This window comes from Orcinus orca, chromosome 19 (assembly GCF_937001465.1).
Source record: "Orcinus orca chromosome 19, mOrcOrc1.1, whole genome shotgun sequence".
NCBI lineage: Eukaryota > Metazoa > Chordata > Mammalia > Artiodactyla > Delphinidae > Orcinus > Orcinus orca.
In genome coordinates this window covers 19957516-19978689 of record NC_064577.1, presented here as the reverse complement: position 1 = coordinate 19978689, position 21174 = coordinate 19957516, and the positions used below count along the sequence as shown (strand labels likewise).

The 21174-nt window shown below is 62.0% G+C and overlaps 1 protein-coding gene across 3 annotated transcripts in view; it reads left to right on the top strand.

Annotated features, from left to right (window-relative positions):
* The window catches only part of RAI1 (retinoic acid induced 1), a 105794-nt gene that overhangs the window by 11802 nt on the left and 72818 nt on the right, over positions 1 to 21174 (top strand). The window lies entirely within an intron of this gene.

Here is a 21174-nt window from a genome sequence, read left to right as displayed (position 1 = left end):
CCCTCTCTGCCTCCTAGGGGCAGGTTTCTGCGGCCCTGGGCTCCTTAGCCTCTCCCCGGGGGTGTGTGGGCCTGGCACCAGGCACAGCCTCCCTCTGCCCAGCTGCCTCTCGAGCTACAAGCTGCCCTTGCCCCTATCCGTCCCTCCTGCCAGGCCTTCTCTTCCCCATTCCTCAACAGTTCGATTCTAACACATCCCAGCCGTGTGTGAAACAGACCTTGGAAAATCAGAGTTGCCAAAGATGGATTGGCATTTAAAAGGCATCCAAGGGTTGGGGGGAAAAGCCGGAGAGGCAAGAGAGCACAGGGCCGTGTCCCTGAGCAGTAGCAGGATTTAGTGGATGGAAAATCACAGAACACTCCCTTCCCTGGAATAACAGCCTAGGCAGAGGGGCGGCGGGTAGGGTACCAGACAGCATGCCCCACTGGCCACCACCTGCCGTCACTGCCGTGTGCTCTCCGAAGTGAAAAGATGCGGGAGGGATGTTGGGAGCCTGCAGCCAGTGGCCCTGTAAATTGTATTCTTTTAGCAAGTTTATTCATGTATAAAATATGTAAGGCCTGCTTCACCTCACCTGTAGCAAGGAGGCGGCCGGGTTGGGGCTGAGATTGATGCACTGAGCGGTTTACTTATCTGGAGCTGCCCTTCTGGGCTGGGCACTGCCTGCCATGTGGAATTTAACCAAGTGGCAAGATGGGTGTGTGTCTGTTCCTGGGCTTGGGGGCTGTGTGTATGTGGCGTGTGTCTGTCAGTCTTTGGGGGGCTCTGTACATGGAGGGTGATGGTTCTCGAGCGGTTGCTGCATCCAGGCATGTGTGTGAGTCTGTGTGTGTCGCATTGCCGAGCGTGAGCTCGTATGTGTGATGTGTGTGTGTGCCTGTGCGTGTGCGTCTCCGTTGGGAAACGAGTTAAGGGGACAGGTTTTGTGAGCGTGTCTTGGGCGCTTACATGTGCGGTGGTGTCCACGACGTGGGGGGAGGACACGTGCTCCTCTGTGTGTCTGCATTTGTGAGTGGGGCCCCACGTGTGGCTGAGTCTGTCGCGTGTATGTGCGTCCTGTTTCTGTGTGCACGTGCGGTGTGGTGCAGGACTGTACGTCAAAGGCAGAGGCAGTGCCGCCGGCTGGGTTGTGGAGCACCGGCTTACAGCCCTGGGCACTGGGAGGGATTGATGCCTGGCGCACCTGTGTTCTGTGACCCCTGTGTGGCTGGGCCTCAGGCTCCAGGAAGGACTGGCCTCGGGGACTCAAGGGAGGCTGACGCCCCTGGGCCTCTTCCAGCAGAACCGGGCCTTCCCTGCCCTGTGACTCAGAAACCAGAGGGAACTCCAGGGTCAAGGTGGTCTGGGCCCACGTTTGACTGATGGGGAAACCGAGGTCCAAGGGCACACAGCCTGTGGTGGCCATGGCATCCCGTAATGCCGGGCATGGCTCCGGCAGCACACCCCCACCCCCCACCCCCCCACCCCTCCAGGCTTAAGCTTCCGCTTCTGTGCCTGGGGGCTTGGTTCCCAGCCATGGTCCTCTTGCACAGAGGCCAAGGCACAGAGCAGGCAGGGGTTCGTCGGGGTTCACTCGGCAAGTCAAGTCCAACCTGGAGGCAGGCAGCGAGAACAGCAAGGAATGATGGGGAGACCCGGCTCTGGGGGCGACTCTGCACCGAGGCGGCGTCGCTGTCCCTCCCCTAGCTGCAGCTCCCGGCCCAGACGCGGCCCAGTGGCATTCTCCTCAGCCTCGTGACAGCCCACAGCTTCCCCCACCTCAGCAGCTAACGCGTCTGTCACTACTTTCCTAATGAGGCTGCCGAGGGCCCCCCGGGACTGATGATACCTTTGCAGGCCAGCCGGCAGCTGAGAGGGTGGGCCGGCCTCGGGTCAGGCTCGGGAGGGGCAAGCCCCTTTCCTGCCTTCAGCCCCAGCCACGAGGGCATCGAGGTCCGTCCAGGCCCCTGAGCCTGCTGCTTGGGGGCGGGGGGTGCCCGAAGGCTCTGGGGAGGCAGGAAAGCCCACACCGGCCACATTTTTCTTTGGCGCCGTGACCGTTTATAGTCACAATACTTCATCCGGCCGGTAGGTGTGTTTGCGGGCCTACTGTGTGCCGGGGCTAAAATCATCCGTCATCTGGCTGTTCGTAAGCCCTGCCCTTGGGGAGCTGTGGCCAAAGCAGGAAAGACAGTAATCAACTGAGTTGTTTGCATCGTTACGCATTCCCGTGTGGGGATGCGCCTTTGTCACGAGCCAAGACAGAGGCATGGACCAAACTTGCAGAGTTTTTCTAACAGAGAGCAGGAGTCCTGTGCCTAGGCTGGGCCACACCGGCCCCTGAAAGGCTCAGCTAGGACTTGAATGAGTCAGGGGACCGAGACCCTTGCTGTGTGGCCCCAGGCCACTGCCCACCTTCTCTGGGCTCCCTAGGGGCTAGAAGTTCCCTTACGGCTCCATCACCTCTGACTGGAACTCAGGCAGCGGTGTCTCTTTGCCCTCCCCACCAGGGCCCTCAAGACATCTAAGCCACAGCCTTGACTTGGGAATGCCAGAGGCACTGCCCCAGGGGACCCGGGAGCCTGTCTTCAGGCCCCACCTCCTTTTGCTCTCACAGAGGCTGTCCCTGGGCTGAAGGAAGCTGGGAAGAGACGCCCGAGTGTCAGGCCCAGCCCCTCTGCAGCAGAGGGAGGTATTTGTTCATTCATTCACCTGCCCACGAGTGCCTTTTTTTATTTTTGAAAATTTATTATTTTTATTTTTGGCTGCGTTGGGTGTTCGTTGCTGTGCACGGGCTCTCTCTAGTTGCAGCGAGCGGGGTGGGGCTACTCTTCGTTGCGGTGCGTGGGCTTCTTATTGCGGTGGCTTCTCTTGTTGTGGAGCACGGGCTCTAAGCGTGCGGGCTTCAGCAGTTGTGGCTCACGGGCTCAGTAGATGTGGCGCACTGGCTTAGTTGCTCCGCGGCATGTGGGATCCTCCCGGACCAGGGCTTGAACCCGTGTCCCCTGCATTGCCAGGCGGATTCCTAACGACTGCGCCACCCTGGAAGCCCCTGGACGCCTTTAATTGCCGGGCACTGTGCTGTGCATGAGACCAGATGCCACACTGGTTGTCGTCTTGCCACTTCTGGCCCCCAGACCCACGTTGAAGGCCCACCAGTGTTTGGCGGGGGAAAAAGCAAATGAGTTGCCAGGGAGCAGCCCTTGGGAGATGTGACGTCCAATCCCAGCTTACAGCTCACCTGGATCATTGCATTCTGCTTCCCTCAGGACCACGCTTGGTGGCCCTCCTCCAGCCTGACACCCAGGAGGGGTGGGATGGTACACCTCCTCCTAGCCGCGGCCCCCCCGCCTCCCTGGCGTCCTGGCTGTGTTGCCCGTGGTGATGCAGCTTCCTGGTTACGAGCCCAGCCTCAGGAGCCAGACCGCCTTGTAAATCAAGTCCCTGTCTAAGCCTCAGTTTCCTTCTCTGTCAAGTGGGGTCACAACAGTAAGGACCCACGAGCTCCTGGAGTCACAGGAGGGATTAAAGGAGAGAATTTTTAAGTGCTTAGAACTGGCTTCAGTGTTGGCTGCTGCCCTTGTGTTGAATTAATGAGCCACCTGCAGGCTGAGACCTGGGTTCCAGCTCCCTTGCTGGGGACCCTGTGTGGCACGCGCACCTCCAGGCTTGTTTCCCCAGGTGTTTCTTTGGGAGAGAGACACCTGCCGTCCCCGTTGGACCTCATCCCTCACCGTCCAAAGACCTAGTCTTGGGACCTGGACTGGGCCCCTGGGGACCTGGACCCCCACCCCGTCCCAGGCGGGGCCCCCGTGGGTGGGGCTTCACTTGGGACTCAGGTCCCGGCAGCCCTGGGGTCCCGTGGCCCGTGGAGGGTCTTCTCGTTCTTCTGCTAATGAGCTGCATTAATGCTTCGTGGCCTCGAGCACGGGTTTAATTGCTCCTGTCCGGTTGCCGGCCCGCGTGGCCTTCATTACCTGGAAGGTGCGCGGGGTCGGGGGTGGGGGGGAGGCTGGGGAGTGGGCTGGACCAAGGTGGGCTCAGGCTGCGTGCGGGTTCATGTAATTGATTCGCTGCCACCCGCCCACCCTTCCAGCGCCCGGCCAGCTCTGGCTTGGCGTTCGAGGCCCTGCGGGACCGGCTGCTGCCTGTGGCCTGGCCTCACCCTCTGGCACCCACAGTAACAACAGTGGTCGCTCACTGCATGCCAGGCACCCGGCGGGCAGTCCGTGTCACCTCTCGGAGGCCCGACACCTCCCTCTCCCACCCTCCCTGACCATCCCTGCCCCTCCCAGGCGAGCCTCTGCGCCCCAGGGGTGGTCTGGTCCCCCTGCTGGGGGTGGGGCAGCCCAGGGGGAGGGGAGTCAGTTCCTTGAGGCCGCCTGGTCTGGCTGTCCTGCCCCCGCATGGCACCTGGGGGTGGCACAGGGCTTGTGGCTGTGGTGTTGCCCTAAGCCCTCTGCCCGGGCTAGGGGCCCCGGGGTCGTGGGAGCAATGGAAACCTCCCAAAGCCTTGAGGCTTAAGGGGGTCCCTGTGGGACCTGCCTCTGCTCCTCCGCAGCCCGCCAGCTGAGCTTCGGGGGTGCGCCCCAGTTCAGGGCAGCTCACGTCCCCTTCTCCCGCTGGGTCCTTCCCTCCCACCCTCTCCTCTCCCTCGGGGGGAGGGCGAGAAGGGAAGTGGGAGCGGGAGAACTGGTCAGCGGTTTCCCCAAGCTGGCCTTCTCCTCCCTGCCCCTCCCCTTCCCTGCACCCCAGCCCCTCCGCTAGGCCCCCTCCAGCCCACCCCCTCTGGTCTGCACCACCCGTGTCTCCCGAGTGGGCTCCTGCGCCCCTCCCCCCGTGCCACCTGAGAGACAGAAGCATAAAGGGTCACGCGGTGCCCCTCTGTGGACACCGACCCCGGCCCTGGCAGGTTGGGGCTCTGCCTGCCAAGAATCCCTGTTTGGGCGGGTGGCCTTAGGAGGGAATCCCTGTACTGCAATGTGAAAAGGACCAAGTTGGGGGAAGCAGAGAGCGTCTTTGAGCCCAGACCTGGAAGGTCAGGGGAGGCTGCTAAGCCCGGCCTGGAAGGATGAGTGTGAGCTCCTCAGAGAGGCTGGGAATAGCCCTCTAGGAAGGGGGCAGTTGGAGCAAAGCCTGGTGGACGGTTCGGGGCGGGGGGTAAGGGATGAGCACGCGAAGCCCGAGCGCACAGATGGAGGTGAGGCCCGAGTCTGGAGATGTGGGCAGAGGTCTCTTTGCCACTCGACACTCTTAGTGGCTCCCTGCTGCCCAGGGGGCCAGATGTGTCCCTCTGAACTCGGGCCACCTCATCTCAGGACACAGCCTGGCCTCAGCCTGGTTCCTTCCACCAGCACAGTCCTTGGTGTTTATTGTGGGCCGACTGTGTGTGTGCAGGTGGTGGTGGGAGTGGGATGTTGGCAGTGGCTCTGTGGCTCTGGGGGCAGTTGGGCCTGCTGGGTGGGCCTCTTCTGTTTTCCTGGGGTCCTGGCACAGCTGGCCTGCAGCCAGGACTTGGCCTGCTCCATCCTGGCCCTGTGTCCTTGCAGACAGGATGGAGGTGAACGGGCAGGCTGCCAGGGGCGTCAGGTGGCATCCCAGCCGGGCGGACAGTCCTCCCTGTTTAATGAGGCGGTGGAAAGCCGGAGGGCGGTCTCCATTGGCTCTGCCCTGGCCTGTCTAGGGGAGACATGAGGCCTACACGGGTTGAGCACCTACTGTGTGCCAGGCTCTGCTTGAGGCTCGGTACCACCCACGCGGCAGATCATACTCCTGTCTCCTGGTGCAGATGGAGGCGCTGAGGCTGGCGCGGTGAGACAGCGGCCAGAGGCACTTAGCTGGGGGGCAGGTCTGTGCGCCTTCAAGCCCGTGTGTGTTTCCACGGGTCTGTGCAGCTGGACCGTGGGCTGGCGGGGAATGGGCCTGGCCGTTCGCAGCCCTGCCTCTCAGGGTGGACGGCACGTAGCAGATGCTGCACAGATGCTGTGGGCTGAGGATCGGGCTGGGGAGCTAGGCGTAGGGTTCCTAGGTGCTGGAAGGTTCTGCCGCCCCCCGCCACCCCAGCAGCTGGCGGGGCGGGGGCTTAGTGGGTAAGGGGACTCGGAGACTCCAGTCTTCCGGGCAGAGGAGGAGGCTGAGCTGAGTGAGGGCTGGCCTCACTGAGCCAGTGGCACTGCTTGGGGCGTGGATGCCGGGCGGGGTTTGGGTACGGGTGGGGGCTCTTTCTGACCTAGCTCCTGGGCACGGAACCTTTGGGAGGGACCAGGTGAGAGGAGCGCGTTCTAGTGGCAGCCAGGGCGAGAGTCTGCACCCGTAATCTTTCTGGTGTGGGACCCCTGTAGTTCAAGAAATAAGTGAATCAAGGTCTGGGGCTCAGGTTGATGGGGGGCGTGGTGGGCAAAAAAATACTAGTAACAACCATAATGGCCACAGCGTTTGTATCAGGTATCGGGTACGTCATCTGTACTCCTGCTCACAACCCCATTTTACAGATGAGGAAACGGAGGCTTGGGGAGGTTCAGGTCACAGAGCAGAGCTGGGATCTGACTCCAGGTGGGTCTTTTCTCAAACTCCACTGCTCCCTTTTCTTTTGTTCCTTGCCACTCTGCACAACCCCCACCCCCACCCCAATGTAGCTTTCTGAAGGTCACCGGCCTTGTTTTCAGAAGTCCTGACACCTTGGAGGAGAGACTTACCTCCGTCCGTCCCTCTTTGGCCTCCGCTATGGGACTGTCCCTGGGAGCAGGTGCCGACTGCTCAGCCCAGCTCCTCAGAGAGCGGCCCAGGTGGTCAGGGCTACAGGCTTGCTGGCCTGGAACTGGGGACACTACCTTAGTGGACCTGCCTGCAGGAAGGTGGAGTGTGTATCACCACCCTCACTTCTGAGGGTCCCTGGTTGAGGCTGTGGGTGCCCGCGGGCACCCAGTGCTGTCAGGGCAGTTGGGACAGTCAGGCCACAGTGGTCAGGGACTTGCAGCCTCGTCTCTGCCATGCATAGCCCCACGGGGTGACCTTGGCCCGGTCACCCCTCCCTCTGGGCCTCCATTTCTATCCGTGAAATTTGCGACCAGCATCGGGAATGTCTGGATATGGGACACGGCAGGGCAAGGAGGCTCTTTCTGGTGGGGACAGTCATCCGACCAGTGCAGTCCTTGCCCCCAGCTGGCCTTGGTGGAGGAAGCTGAGAGCCTGTGCCCAGCAGTGGGCTCCATGGGGGAGTTCGTGAGGTCCTGGAATTACCAACGTGAGTTCTGACCTCGGGGTCCCCATGTCCAAGCTGGGTGATCTCGGTGAGTCAGTCACTTCAGTGTCTGGGCTTCAGTGATCTCATCAGGAAAATGGGGCTCTTCATGGCACTGGCCTCAGAATAACGTGTGAGCATTAAGGGAAATTCCACTTTGGCCCTCAGACCAGCGTCCAGGGCACAGGAAGTACTGGATGAGTGGCCTCTGCTGTTGGTATTGGTGGTGGTGTCATCAGAGGTGTCAGTCGAGCTTTTGGTCCAAACTCCTAGTTCCCCATCCTCCCGAGCCCATGGTAGGATGAGCTTCTGGGACGGCTTGTGGTTGGTTGGGGTCATGTGACCAGGTCTGGCCAATGAGACATGTGTCCCTCCCTGGCTGGGTGTGTCACTGCCAGGGCCACCAGCCAGGCCTCTTTCCCTTGGCCCAGGTGTGACGACTTGGTGAGCAGGAACCTCCCTGCCACCCTGCCGGACCTGCAGTGTGAACGAGAAGTAAACCTTTGTTTTTTGTTGTTGTTGTTTTGTTTTAAGCCCTTGAGCTTTGGGGCTTTTGTTACAGCAACGTAGCCTAGCCCGTTCTGACTGATGCACCGTGACTGTCGTCAGCATCGTGTCCAAGCGTGCCCCCTGCCAGGTCTGTACCGGAGAACTGTGCGCCGTGGAGGAGACCTGGCAGAAAGTAGAACGTGATTGCTGACCTGTTGCCAGAGCCCTTCCACTCAGACTCTCACTCATTTATTTACCTTCTCGCTAATTGGTTCACATCATTCATTCATTTATTCAGCAGGTGTCCCTTGAGCACCTGTTCACTGGCCTGAGGGAGCCCATAGGACGGTGGGGAGCTGGAGATCGTTGTGCAGAGTGACGGTGCCCGGCCCAGAGAGGGCCAGGTCCCCTAAGGGGCTAGTGGTGGGGGCACCCTGAAAGGGCGGCGGGCAGCAGACTTGCTGAGCCGGGCAGCGGGCGCTGCTCCAGCAAAGGCTGAGGGGTGACAAGAGACCTGGGCGGTTGGGTGTGGCCAGCAGGGCTGGGGCCAGGGCACGGCCAGGCTGGAGGGAGACTTTGGCCTTTGGTGCAGTGCTCTGGGCTGAAAGATGAGGCTGAATCACGGGTAAGACAGAAGGCCAGCACTTGGAGAGGGAGACCAGGTAGGAGCCAGGCCGTGGATCTGGGTGGGCAAGGGCCGGACAGGGGTCTGAAGAGGAGAGGCAGGCACAGGGAGAGCCTGGAGGACGGCCAGTATTCCCGGGGGAGTGGTGGGTGGGTAGGGGCGCCCTGCACAGGGATGGGGAAGGTTTGGGGGGTCAATGCGGCCAGTGCCTGAGCAACACCCAGGGGTGACATCTAGGATGCAGGGTGGTCAGCGGACTGAAGGAAAAGGATGACCACCCTTCCTGCCCCAGATCCAACCACTGCTTTGGGGGTGGGCCTGGGCTGGGAGGGGTGGCACGTGTGTCTTCTCTGTGCCGTCTCAGGAGAAAAGAGAATTGAAACTGCGACAGGGGGAACGTTATAAAGATTTCACCATTCAAGTGGAGGCTCTCCTGTCTCAGAGAACAGGGTGTTGTACCCATTCCCACGCATTTACTGAGCCCCTGCCCTGTGCCGGGCGCTGTTCTGGGTGCACGTGGATGAACAGAGCAGAGATCCTGCCCTGCTGGAGCGTCTGCCCTAATGGGAGACGGTACCACAGAGGATATTAGAAGGCGATAAATGCAGCGAGGAAAAAATAGCGCAGGAGTCGGGGAGCCGTTCACAGCTTTAAATTGGGGAGTCAGGAAAGGCCTCCTGAGCAGGCGACTTGAGGGAGGTCGGTGAACCTGGGGGACATCTGGGGGGGATGGCCGTGCAAAGGCCCTGAGGCAGGAGCGTGCTGCACATGTTGCAAAAACAAGCGAAGGGACCAGTGTGACGGGTGGAGTGGGGGAGGGATTGGGAAAGGCCTCTGACCACGGCCGGACTTGGCTTTCACCCCAAGAGAGCTGCCCTGAGCTGATCTAGGAGCTCACAGGCTCCCTGGGGACTTGAGGGGCCAGCAGAGCTCAGAGAGCAGGAGAAGCTTCCCGGAGTCCTCAGGCCCTGCAACCTGATGGGCCTCAGAGGCTACTGCCCACCCCATCTCCCAGAAATGGAGGAGTGGGTACCCCGCCACCCTCGTCCCCCTCCCCCTCCAGCTTCCCTGCACCCCACTCTCTGCTCCCTTTGCCCTCCAGGATCGCTCAGCCTGCAGGCCCGGGCCCTCTCCCAGTGTATGTGACCTGGAGGAAGCAGCAGGAGTGGGGGCTGCCCTCCAGGGGGGGACCCCTTGGTGGATGTGCGTGCCCGCGGCCCGGATCGAGGGCTTGGCTCCCACGTCCTCCCGCCCGCCCCTCTGGCTGCTCTTCCTCCCGGGTGAGGCTGGGGGACCAGGTGGAATCCTGAGGTCTCGGTGCTCCTGGGCGGGATCGGCCTCGGTGGGTCACGACCTCCTACATCTTGCACGCCTGCTGTGACGTCCCCAGACAGTGCATCGTTTGTCATGCTTGAGACCCAGGGAGACTCTGTGTCCCCGTGTCCCTGAGCCCCCATCCTTCAGCGGTGGCCGTCTCTACCCACACTCTCCTTCTTGTAACCGAGGGGTTCCAGACAAGGTGAGGGACACAGAGCAATGGCCCAGAGTCTGGAGACCAGGTCCCTGTCCTGGGCTGGGCACCAGCACACTGCCCCAAGCCTGTCCTGTACGTGCTGAAATCCTCTAGCCCGGGTGGAAGCGCCCACAGCATCCCAGCTTGGCAACTGCGGGGAGCTGGGGGGTGAGTCCCGTGCCCCGCCCCCAGCTCCAGGCACAGAGGGGAGCGCACTCAGGGGCAGGGTGGGCCGGGGTGCCCCTTTTACAGGCGGGGAGACTGAGGCCCAGGGAGAAGCATCTTACAGTGGGAGCGGGGCTGCAACCCGGGGGTCTCCTGCATGGTCGGGCAGCAGCCCGGGAACCACTGCAGTGCCAACCCCTGGCCTCCACCTGTGAGGAGGACGGTCCACGTCCCAGCCTGGGTCGGGGCAGAGCTGGGAGCCCCCGTCTTGTCCTGTGTGGCTGTTCGTCTCGGTGCCCCCCATTTGGTCTCTCCCACACGCTCAGAAACCCCCCTTCTCCGCCCATAGCCTCCACTTCCCCCTCATCACCCCGGCCTCCGGGGGCCCTGCTGGTCTCCTGGCTTCCGGCTCTCGTTACCCCTGTTCCGTTGTGCCTATAGGCTGACCCTCCCTTGTCCCAGCTGGGAGCAGTGGCTGAGCACCCCTGGCTGCCCCCCAGGGTCTCTGTCCCGCACAGCCCTGGGTCTGCTCCCTGCCCCCCGTGCCCTTGCAGGCCGCTGACCTCCCTCCTCTGGGCCAGGATGTGGCCTCGAGGCCTGACCCAGGACCTGCTGGGCCTTGGGAAGGTGGGCGGGCCCCTGCCCGGGCTCCTTGCACCCTAATACCGGGTCCAGAGTCCGTGCACAGTGCCCAGGCACGTGGCCGGCAGCATTCCTCTGAGTGTCAAGGGGCCCCCAGATATGAGCCCCGGGCCGGGGCGCATGCGTGGGTGCAGCTGCGGGGGTTGGAAGCTGCTTGCTCTGGAGCCGGAGAGCAGGAGCCTCGAGGGGCAGTCCCTGGAGTCGTGCCTCGGGAGGGGGTCCTCCAGCTGGATGCTCACCCTGGACGCCAGCCCCCACGCTGTGGGCACGCTCGTGGGTGCTCCCAGCCCTTCCACGGCCCGCACAGCCTGCGTCTCACACACACACACACACAGGCGTGCCAGCTGGCCTCGGACCAGCCGGACCCCGAGGCACAGATGGACATGTGGACGAGGGCGTCGGGCTCCTGCACGTGCTTCGGTCAGAACTGGTGGCCGCAGTGAGGGCGACTCAGAGGCCAGCTTCTCACTGAGAAACAGCCACTGACTCCGGGGGGAGTCGCTCTACTGACACGCACACGCGTGCACGCACACGGAATGACGCACACAGACGCAGCCAGAGACTCACTTCCCGCTGCTGCTGTGGGGACTTTTCCTCCTGGCTTAGGCGGTGTCCCATCCCCCACCCCAGAGCTGGGCTCTGCCCAGAGACCCCCCCTCTCTCCTGGCGCCGCGGGGGAGGCCTGCCCAGCGCCCTTGGTGCAGGGGATGGGCCTTCCGCTGGAGGCCCCGCTGGTCCCGCGGCGGGCGGGCGAGGCAGGCCTGAGCCCTGTGACTGGCACAAGCTGCTCTGCCAGCTCCTCGGCCCCCGGCCTACTGAGGCTTTGCCCTCCTCGCTGTAGAGGTGGGGAGACAGAAAAGGAAGTGGAAAGAGCCTCATTGGGGACCCTGGGCACACCTCCCTCACACCCTGCCTCCTTTGTGACAGACAGCCCCCGCGGAAGCCCGTGCATCCTATAGCTGGGGACCTTCAGGGCTATCTTCTCCAGAGGCCCAGAGAGGGCAAGGGTCTTGCCCAAGGTCACACAGCAACTCCACGGCACAGCTGACCAGACTTACTCCAGAGCTCTCCTGGGGGCCCCACATGTGCATCGGAGGGGATGTGGAGGGGGAGTGGGTGGGAGGCAGAGCTGGGTTCACATGGAGCCTCTCCTCTTACCCTCCCCTGCTCCCTTCTCTTCCTCAAACGGGTTTGTTTGGAGAATGACTCACAGGAATGCAGCAAAATCCTGATGGATGAGAAGGCAGGGCCGCAGTACCCGGAAAACCTCTCCGGGGAGGCGGGACTGAGCCGTGGGGCCAGGGAGCCTGGCAATCCAGGGAGCCCTGCATGCAGTGGGGGGGAGACCGAGGCCCTGGGAGAACTCCAGGCTCTGCCCACTGTGGAGCCTGCTATCGTCAGCGTGAACGCGCACACACACATGTGCGGGCCCTACTGCAGCGGCGCATCTGGGTTCCAGCTCTCCCACCTCTTCTCTGTACCTGACCCCCTACCCCCACCCCCACCCTCCAGGGCTGTCCTGGGTTTTCCATCGCTGTGTCTCCTGCCAGCGCACAGTAGGTGGTTGGCAAGTGTGGGCACTGAGCGTGACCCCAGCCGGACTTTTCTAGGTGCGTGCACATTCCAGTAGATCCCTCAGGGCGAGGGCCGTTCACTCAGCCCCTTAACGCAGCTTCCTGCCTCCTATGTGCCCTACTGTATGCTGGGCACAGCCAGGGCCAGGGGAGGCTGGGAGGGAGAGGGTGCCCCCTAGCTCAGTCAGAGGGGGAGGTGGGGGACACCCGAGGGGGCAAGTGAGGCGGGGTCCCTTAGCAGGTGTGGGACCACGGCGAGAGCAGGCACCGGCTGCAGCAGCTGCTAGGGTGGTGGGAGCTCCGGTGCCTGGGGAGGGGCCGGGCTGTAGCTGGGATTGGGCGGGGTCGGCTGGGCCTTTGTGGGAGCCTCACCGCCTGCTGACGTCGTCGTGCGGCTGTGCGGCATGGATGACCAGATCCGAGTTTTCAGAACTCCCCTGGCAAGGTCTGGAGAGGCGCCGTGTGGCTTGCACCTCGCATGCCCACAGGCAGAGGGGCAGCTGGTTACAACGGCTCCGTAGGCGCATGGGTTTTGCGTGTGCTCCTTTACATTGCTTGTTCTATTGGAAACAACCCAAATATTCACTGAACTGCAACTCAGTGCTAGGTGCGAGCTGCCATTTTAGTGGAGAAGATGGGACAGAAAGAATGTCAGGTGATGTGTCCTGAAGAAGAAAGCAGAATTACAGGGAGTGGTGGGGAAAGTTGAGCCTAGCAGAAGCGTGTTCCAGGTGAGAGGAACAGCTGGTGCAAAGGCCCTGGGGCAGGACCATGCTTGATGGAGGCCAGCGTGCCTAGAGCAGAGGGAGCGAAGGGGAGGGTGGGAGGAGGTGAGGCAGCAGAGGTCCAATTGCACGGGACTGTGGGCCGAGGTGTAAGTGAGGTTGTAGCTCGGGTGAGGTGGGAGCCGCCACGGAGGGTTCTGAGGGCGGGTGGGCAGGTTATGATCTGACCTGAGTTTCAGCAGGCTCCCTCGGCTGCCAGAGTGCTGAAGGGGGCCGGGGTGGGCACAGGGAGGCCGGGAAGAGGTGCTGCCCTGGCCCCTAAAGACGGAGAGCAGATGAGCGGTTGACAGGGGCTGTGGTGTGGGGGAGACTGGGGTGACTGCTCATGGGTACAGGTTTCTTTCTGATGAAAATGTTCTGGAAATAAATAGTGGTGATGGTTACACAACTCTGTGCATACACCAAAAACTGCTTTAAAAGGGTGATTTTTATAGTATGTGAATCGTATCTTAATTATTTAAACTTTAGAGCACACGAGGATTTCTAACCAAAACTGATGTGTGTAGAGAAGATTGGAAGGAAGTATTAGTGGTAACTGTCCCAGGGCGAGGGGAACCTTGGCTTTTTTTCCTCTCTACTTTTGTATACTTTCCAACTTCTAAAATCAAAAGTAGGCATTTCCCTCTAAAAGTTAAGTGCCTCGTGATGTGGGGGGTGGGGGGGGCAGGTAGGGAATCGATCGGAGGGCTGGGCCCCTTCCTCCAGCCCGTTTCCGATGCCGTCGGTGGGTCTGCGGGCTTTCACGTGGCAGCTCTGGCCCCCAGCTCTGACCTTCTGGAATTCCGTGCCTGCTCACGTGGCCTCGGGCAAGTCACAGGACCAGAGGTCCCCGCGGCCCTCCCCTGGCCCTGCGTGCGAGTCGCCTGTGCGGGGCCCCCGCCCGGAGACCCCCTCGTCTGCTTGCTCGCCGTCAGCCACAGGCCGCTCACCACCTCCCCGGGCGGCAGGCTCATTCCATTCCTGGGCAGCTCTTGCCTGTGAGCAAGTTCTTCCTTATATGGAGGCGAAAGCTGTCTCTCTGTTGCTTCTCCTTCTCCTCACCTCCCTCTCTGGGCCCTGGTTTCTGGGTGCGCGGCGCGGGGCTCCCGGCGCCTCCTTGCCCTGCGCCTGGCTGCTGGGAGGCTGTGGAGGGATCTGGGGATTAGCAGCCCAGGGCGGTGTCGGTGGCCGTGCGGTTCTGGGACGAAGCGGGTCTGGGCCTCTGCCCCAGGAGCACGGCTGAGTAGGGTGACCACATGCAACATTCAGACCATCGCCATGGAACTGGAATTTGATACTCATCCCAGAGGCTGAAAACTCAGCTCTCTCCGTAGACCAGAGGGAATAACCCTCCTCAGAGATACAGCAGGCAGATCGCGCAGTGACTTCCACGTGCTAATTTCCATTCATCAACACCCCCTATTAAAGGTGAAAAAACTGAGGCTGAGAAATGCGATGGGGAGCCGCTGAGTAAGTTCTGTTGCCTCAGGTCCCGGGAGCGTGTGGACCGTGCAGGAAGCTGACCAGCAGTCGGCCTCTCCGCCCAAAGCGCAGGGGAGCAGCTGGAAACGCTGCTAGTTGTGGCTGGTTGGACTTGGCTCTCGGCCCTGTCAGCTTGTCCAGTGAAGGGTCCTCACGTCGGTTTTGGTCCTAGGTTTGGGAGGAGTCTCCTGGTCGCACACTGTGAGCTTCTTGCTAACTTTGGGAGAGACCTATTACAGCCTGGAAGCCTGCTGTCCAGCCCGTGTCCGCCCCACTCCCATCCCCCACCACTGTCATGCACAAGCCGGAGCAGACGCGTTATCCCTCTTCTCAGCTGTGGAAACCGGGCCCAGAGAGGGTGTGGCGCTGCCCAGGGACACACAGCCGGGATATGGCAGAGCTGGACTTGCTCGGGGGGCAGGTGGGGGCCTGCCTTTCCTGGTTCAGGGTGTCTGGGAGTGTGGTGACCTCAGCTCCCACTAACTCTCCTGGAGAGCCCAGCAGGGCGTCTGAAGCCAGGGTTGGACCCTTTCTTCCACACATGTGCCGGGTGGGCTGCGCTGGGCCGGGGCCTGGGCGTAACAGGTGCATAAGAGTGGCCCCTCGAGAAGCTCTGGGGACGGCGCAGCGGTTCGGGCTGGACCTGAAATCACCCAGGCCTGAACCTTGCTCCTCTGCTCCCCCAGCCCGTTTTCGCGTCTCTAAGGTGGGTTGAAGACTCCTACCTCCAAGGCTGCTGGGACGGTTCCCCGGGGAGCGCTTGGTGGAGTTGACGCCATCTCCACCCGCCACCCCTGCCCCCACCCATCACCTGGTTTCCACCGGGGAATTTGGGATGGAGCCAGACTAGGAGGCGGGGCACGAGAACCGTGATTTCCCCTCCCCTCCCCCTCCCCCATCCTCGCACACTCACACTCACGCAGCTCCCCAAACGGCCCCCGCCCACACCCTCCAGCAGTTTCTTCTCCATCCTTCCAGAGGACATTCTCTGCAGATCCAGGAGGCCCTGAATTCAGGCTTTCGATGTGAATGTCCTCGGGATTCACCTGCCCCTGGAGAAACTGGGCCCGGGCCTCCCTCATCCTGCCAGCTGGGTCAGGGGACTGGGTCCCCCTTAGGAAGAGCGCACCACAAGCAGCCTGGGGCCAGGCGGGACAAGGTCAGGAGGACTCTGGGTCCTCAGGTGCCGGGGGCTGTGGGCCAGGAGAGTCCCTGGGGGCCGCATCCCTGGAGCCACCAAGTCGAGGGAGGGCAGAGGCCCCAGGAGCTCTGAGCGGAGCTGGGAAGGGGCTGGAGGGGTCACGTGAGCCACCAGAGGTAGGGGCACCACGAGCGCTGGGGTCGGGGAGGCAGGTGTGTGTGTGTGTGTGTGTGGCGCTGTCACAGAGGAGTCTCTGCGTGTCCTCACCCTGTGCCCCTTGCACGTGCATACACGCCCTGTGTGCATCTCCTCGCCTGCATATGAGTACGTGTGTGTCTAATCAGGGGAGTGTGTGTGTGCACGTCCTGACCGCCTTGATCTGCTGTGTGAAGTGGGGGGAGTTTGGGGGAGGGAGCAACGCTCGCCCTCTTGCTGGGCTCCCTCCCAGGCGGGCAGAGGAAGCCACGGGGCCCACGGAGGGGCCGTGAGGAAGTGGAGGGCTGTCTGTTGTCGCTCCCATTGTCTGATGCCTGGGGAGCCCCTGGGCCTGGGCCGGAGGGGCTGTGTGGCCCAGCGAGAAGGGGCCGGGGGCAGGGGGCACAGTCTGCGTGTGCACACGTCTGTGTGCTGTGCCCTGGGGCCTGGCTGCGTGTGTGCGTCCAGCCTCCCCAGTCACCGCAGGCCTGAGGCCTCTGTGGCCACTGCGGGCTTCATGGTGCTTCTTCCCTGGGGGGTGAGTGGCCCTGAACTGGGCCTTTTCCCTTCTTCCTACGTGGTCCCCAGAGGAACATGTCCACAGGATGGTCACCACAGTAGGCCTCTGCCAGCATCAGGGTTGAGGCTGGGGCCGGGGTCAGAGGTCAGCCTGTGGCTAGAGACTATGGCTGGGGTCAGAAGTCCATCCCCGGCAGAGGGCAGGGGTCTGTCTGTGGCTGGGGTCGGGTCGGGATGCTGGCGCACTGACTGGGATCAAGGGTCAGTCTGTGGCTGGGCCCAGGGGTTCATCCGCACTGGTGCAGTGGACTGGTTAGGCCTCAGCCCCACTGTGGCCCCCAGCCCCTTGGTGGGCCCTGCTGGGCCCCAAGCAGGCATGTGGCTGCCAGGAGCTGCTCCCAGGGCCAAGTCAGGATCGCAGCCAGGCCAGAAGTGCTGGGAGTGGGTGGCCTTGGTCATAGCCAGGAACCGAGGTGTGCCCTCTGGTCCCAGGAGCTTTCCAGAGAACGCAGAGCGGGAGAGGCACCGGGAGACCCCTGCCCACCCTCTCCTCCAGGCTCCCTTCTTTCCTCCATTCTGCTCCCATCTCTCACCTCCTTCCTTCCCCCCTGCCCTTCATCTGCACTTCCCGTCTGTCCATCTGTCTTCCTTCCCTCTTCTTTTCCCCCCACTGATCCGCTCTCCGAATCCGGAGCCTTGCAGTCTCCAAGCTCAGGGACAGAATCCAGCATCTTCAGGTGCGCTGGGACGCTGAGAGAGGGAGGTGATGGCGGGGGCAGGGTGATGGGGCTGCACTGGCCTGGATCCCCCAGCAGAGGGAGGCTGCAGAGGCTACTGGCAGGGTGAGTGTGTGAGAGAGAGAAAGTTTGGGACCTCCAGGCCAGGTCCCACACCCAGGGAAGAGGGTCCCCTAGGAGGTGGGTGTGCCCTATCTGAGTATGAGTTATATGACCTCATCTGGTGGCCTCCCACCAGTCTAGAAAGGAAGGATGGACAGACAGATGGCAGAGGTCAAAGGTCTTACAGACCAAAGGCACAGGGAAGAAGGACTGGTCTTGGCCCGACGTTCAGCAGGCACTGTGAGTGGACCCCAGTGCAGCCAGCCCTAGGGCCACAGGCCAGCCCCGGGCAGGAGAGGTGGGCGCCACGCAGCCCTGCTCCTGCCTGGACTCCGGCAGAACCTAAATGAGGAGACCCCACACCTTCCTGCAACCTCTCCTGCTGGCCCCTGGGATGCGGGGGAGATGAACAAACTGAAAATGTGCCCACAACTTAAGGGAACTTGGGCATTTATACTCCTGATTCCCCGCCCCTGCCCCCAGCAAAAACATCAGGTTCTTTGCCCTGAGTGCACATTGTGGCCCAGTTCTCAGGAAGTGCTGGGCGTGAGGGGGTTTGGGGAGAAAAAGGAGGCGGGCGGGAGCTGTTTGCTGTCCACGTTGGCCCGCGAGGGCAGGGTGCGGGTCTGCCTTGTCCTCTGCTGTCTCCCCGGCTCCCTGACAACACCTGGCACCCGGTGGGCACTCCAGAAACGTTGGGCCAAGGAGCGATCCGTGGGGCAGGCTTGCCTGCTGGTCTGTGAGGTGGACGGGAGCCGCAGGGAGGGAGGTACGTGGGCCTCGGCTGCTGACCTGGACCCACAAGTGCGTAAAAAGGGGAAACTGAGGCTCGGAGTGGACTCAACTTGTCAGGTCACCAGAGCTGACCCAGGCGGGCACGGCTCCTGGCACATCTGCTAACAGTGGAGGCATCTGAGCGGACAGAGTGGACGTGAAGGTCACAGACCTGTCACAGGCGCAGGAGGGCTGGGGGAGCCCGCCCCACGTGCCCACCTGGCTGCCCGCAGCGGCTAATCCTGTCAGCCCCGCCTCCAAAACAAACCCAGAATTGGACGCCCTCTCGGCTCTCCCTGGTCCCCGTCCTGGCCAGGCCACCTCCCTGGCCTCCCTGTTCCTGCCCTGGCCTCACCCCTGTGAGGACCCATGGAGGTCCCTGGCCTCCTTGGCTCAGAGCGCTGCAGGGACACCTCATCTCGTGCCCCGCGAGAGCTGCAGGCCTCACAGACGTGCACAAGGGCCTGTGGGTGGCTCCTGTCCCTTCTCTGTCCCTGTTCCCTCCCACGTGCCCCATCGCACCTCCACTCCGGCCTCTGGGCCTCCTCCGCCCTCGCCGTCCCCTGTGTCTGCACAGCTCTGCCCCCGGTAGCTGCCTGCCTCACCGCCTTCATGTTTCAGGTCTGTTCTCACCTGTTTCAAGTGCCGGTTCCCTGGCCAGTGACAGGAAGACAGCATCCCCGCCCCGGGCTCCCAGCCCACTCCCCAGCTTCATTTATTTGTCACAGCACACCTCCCCTAAATGTCACAGACCACGGAACTCGCTCACTCATGCAGTTTCTTGACAGTGTCCTGATGAGGACGAAGGGGAGCTTTGTCTTGTTCCTTGCTCTGAATCCTCACGTGCAGAACGGTCCTGGAACATAGTAGGTGCTCAGTAAACATGGGCCAAGCAGTTGGGTGACGTGGGCCAGTCAGCCATCTGGACCTCAGGGACCCTGTCTCCGAAATGGGGAGGGTGGCCGAGATGAGGGAAAGATGGAAACTTGAAACTGCTGGTGCACCTCTGACCCCAGGCCTGCGCCCCTGCAGGCCAGATACCTGGTGCTGCATCCTCTCCTCGGCGAGCTGCAGCCGCCCTGAGGCCAGGAGGCCTGGGGGTCACCAGAGCAGGGCTGAGCTGGAACGAGACTTCTGGGTCTCGGTAGCACCTGCCTGGCCTGGTGTCTGGAGCGCACGTCCCTTTTCTCTGCCTCTCGTGCCCACCAGGGTGGTGCCTGGCTCACCCCTTCCCTGATGGCCTGTCAGTGAGCCCAACATCTGGCAGCCCCGCTGACCGCATTGCCTGCCTGGGGTCCCTGTTTATTATTTCACCCTGGATAGCATTTGGACACAGGCTTTGCAGGAAGGCGGCTTTGCAGACAGTGCTGGGAGAGTGAAGGGCCGCCAGTCCAAGCCCTGGCTCTCAGACTGCAGCCACGCCTCCCCAGGAAGCAGCGGCCCTTTGAGACCGTGAACACCCCACCCTGGCCCACGGGACTCTCCTGCCAGCCACGTGAGGGCATCCCCTGTTCCCGCCGAGCCTGGAGCAGGACGCACGTGGTGAGCCGTGGACTTAGACCCCTGGCCGGAGCAGGGAGCTAGCCAGCCTGGCAGCCTCCCCTCAGTGTGGACAGAAGACCCGCCGTGTGCTGGGCACGGCTGCCACAGTCCCGTGAATCCTGCTAGTAGGGTCTGATGGGACAGGCGAGGGGTTGGGGGCTGTGCAGACCTAAGTCTGGATCTTGGCACCGTCACTTCATTCATTCCTTTGCTAAGTGCACACTGAGTGCGCGCTCTGGAGACTTACAGTCAGGTGGGGATCAGCTTGTCCTGCTGTGTGTCCTTGACGAGTCCTCTGATGGCTCTGAGCCTGGCTTCTCTCAGAGATTGGCAGATCCCTTCCATGACAACACTGGTGGGAGGACCCTGGCCAGGTAGGGGGTCTCTGTCCTTTTTGGCGGGTGTGAATCTGGACCCTCAGCCACGCCCTTGTCCTCCTTTGGGATGAGCCATGGCTCACCATCTCATTCCTCCAGACTCTCAGGGCTCGTGCTGGGAATCCAGAATCCATGAAGGGCCCTAGAGTGACCTTGGATGAGTCATACCATCTGTCCTTGCCCCGCTGTTTTCTGTCCCCTCCCATTGTTCTCCAGAGGGGCCCTGTGTTCAAAGAGAAAGCCCTGGGCTGGGTCAGGCTCAGTCACCAAATACTTACTGAATGTGTGCCAAGCACCATTCCAGGCACGGAGGATACACCAGTGAGCAGACAGAAAAAATTCCTACAAAATACATATGTCAGTGAACTGTATGGTACAGTAGAAGGTGGGGAGGAGCATTCCAGGCGGAAGGACCAGCAAGTGCAAAGGCCCTGAGGTGAGAACGTGCCTGGTGAATTCAAGGAACCGCAAGGAGACAGGGGTGAGGGGCAGGGGGCGCTGATTGTGTGGGAGCTTCAGCCACTGTGAGGACTTTTTCTTCTGATCACTCTGAAACCAGGAAGGGGAGGGAGCCTGTGCCTGCCCCCCAGGGGAAGGGGGCATCCACTACCAACCTCATTCTCCCACCTGCCGCGTAGCCCGTGGGTGGCTGGAGGAGGTAGCTGAGTCAGAATGTGACAGGGACAGTCTGAGGCTGTGGGTCAGGTGGCACTAAGGCTGGGGCGGGGGTCCCAGCAGGGATTGGGACTCTTTTGTCTCATGGTGCACACAGTGGGCCTCTCCTGGCTCGCTGAGCGGCCTCGGGACTGAGTGAGCCTGGTTCCCAGGCCAGATAATTGAAGATGGAGATTAAGCAGTCTGCATGTTAGAGGTGGGGGGTGGGGCTAGAGCCCAGAGCAGGGAGAGGCTGCTCAGGGCCTGCTGGTGGGATCAGGTGCCTGCAGTCGGCATCTCTTTTTTCGGTGCGTCCTTCCCAGGTGAGTCTGGGGTCAGCCTAGAGGGTCCATTTCTGGGAGCAAAAAGGGCTGCTCTTAGCGCCGGGCGGCTGCACTCAGGACTGGGCAGGCTGTAAGATGTTCCAGGACAGTGGTTCCCAAGCCTGGCTGTGAGATGCTGATTCCCAGGCAGAGGGAACAGCCTATGAAGAGGCTTTGGGCACTTGGGTTGATGAGGTCTGGGCTAGAGACCAGGAACCTGTTTTTTTCATCCCCAGTTGACACACTACAAATGACTGTTGTGGTCACTGGGGTCCACATGGCCCCTGTGCCACCAGGACCTGGGGGCAGAGCAATCCTTCATAAGCCCCCCCCTCGA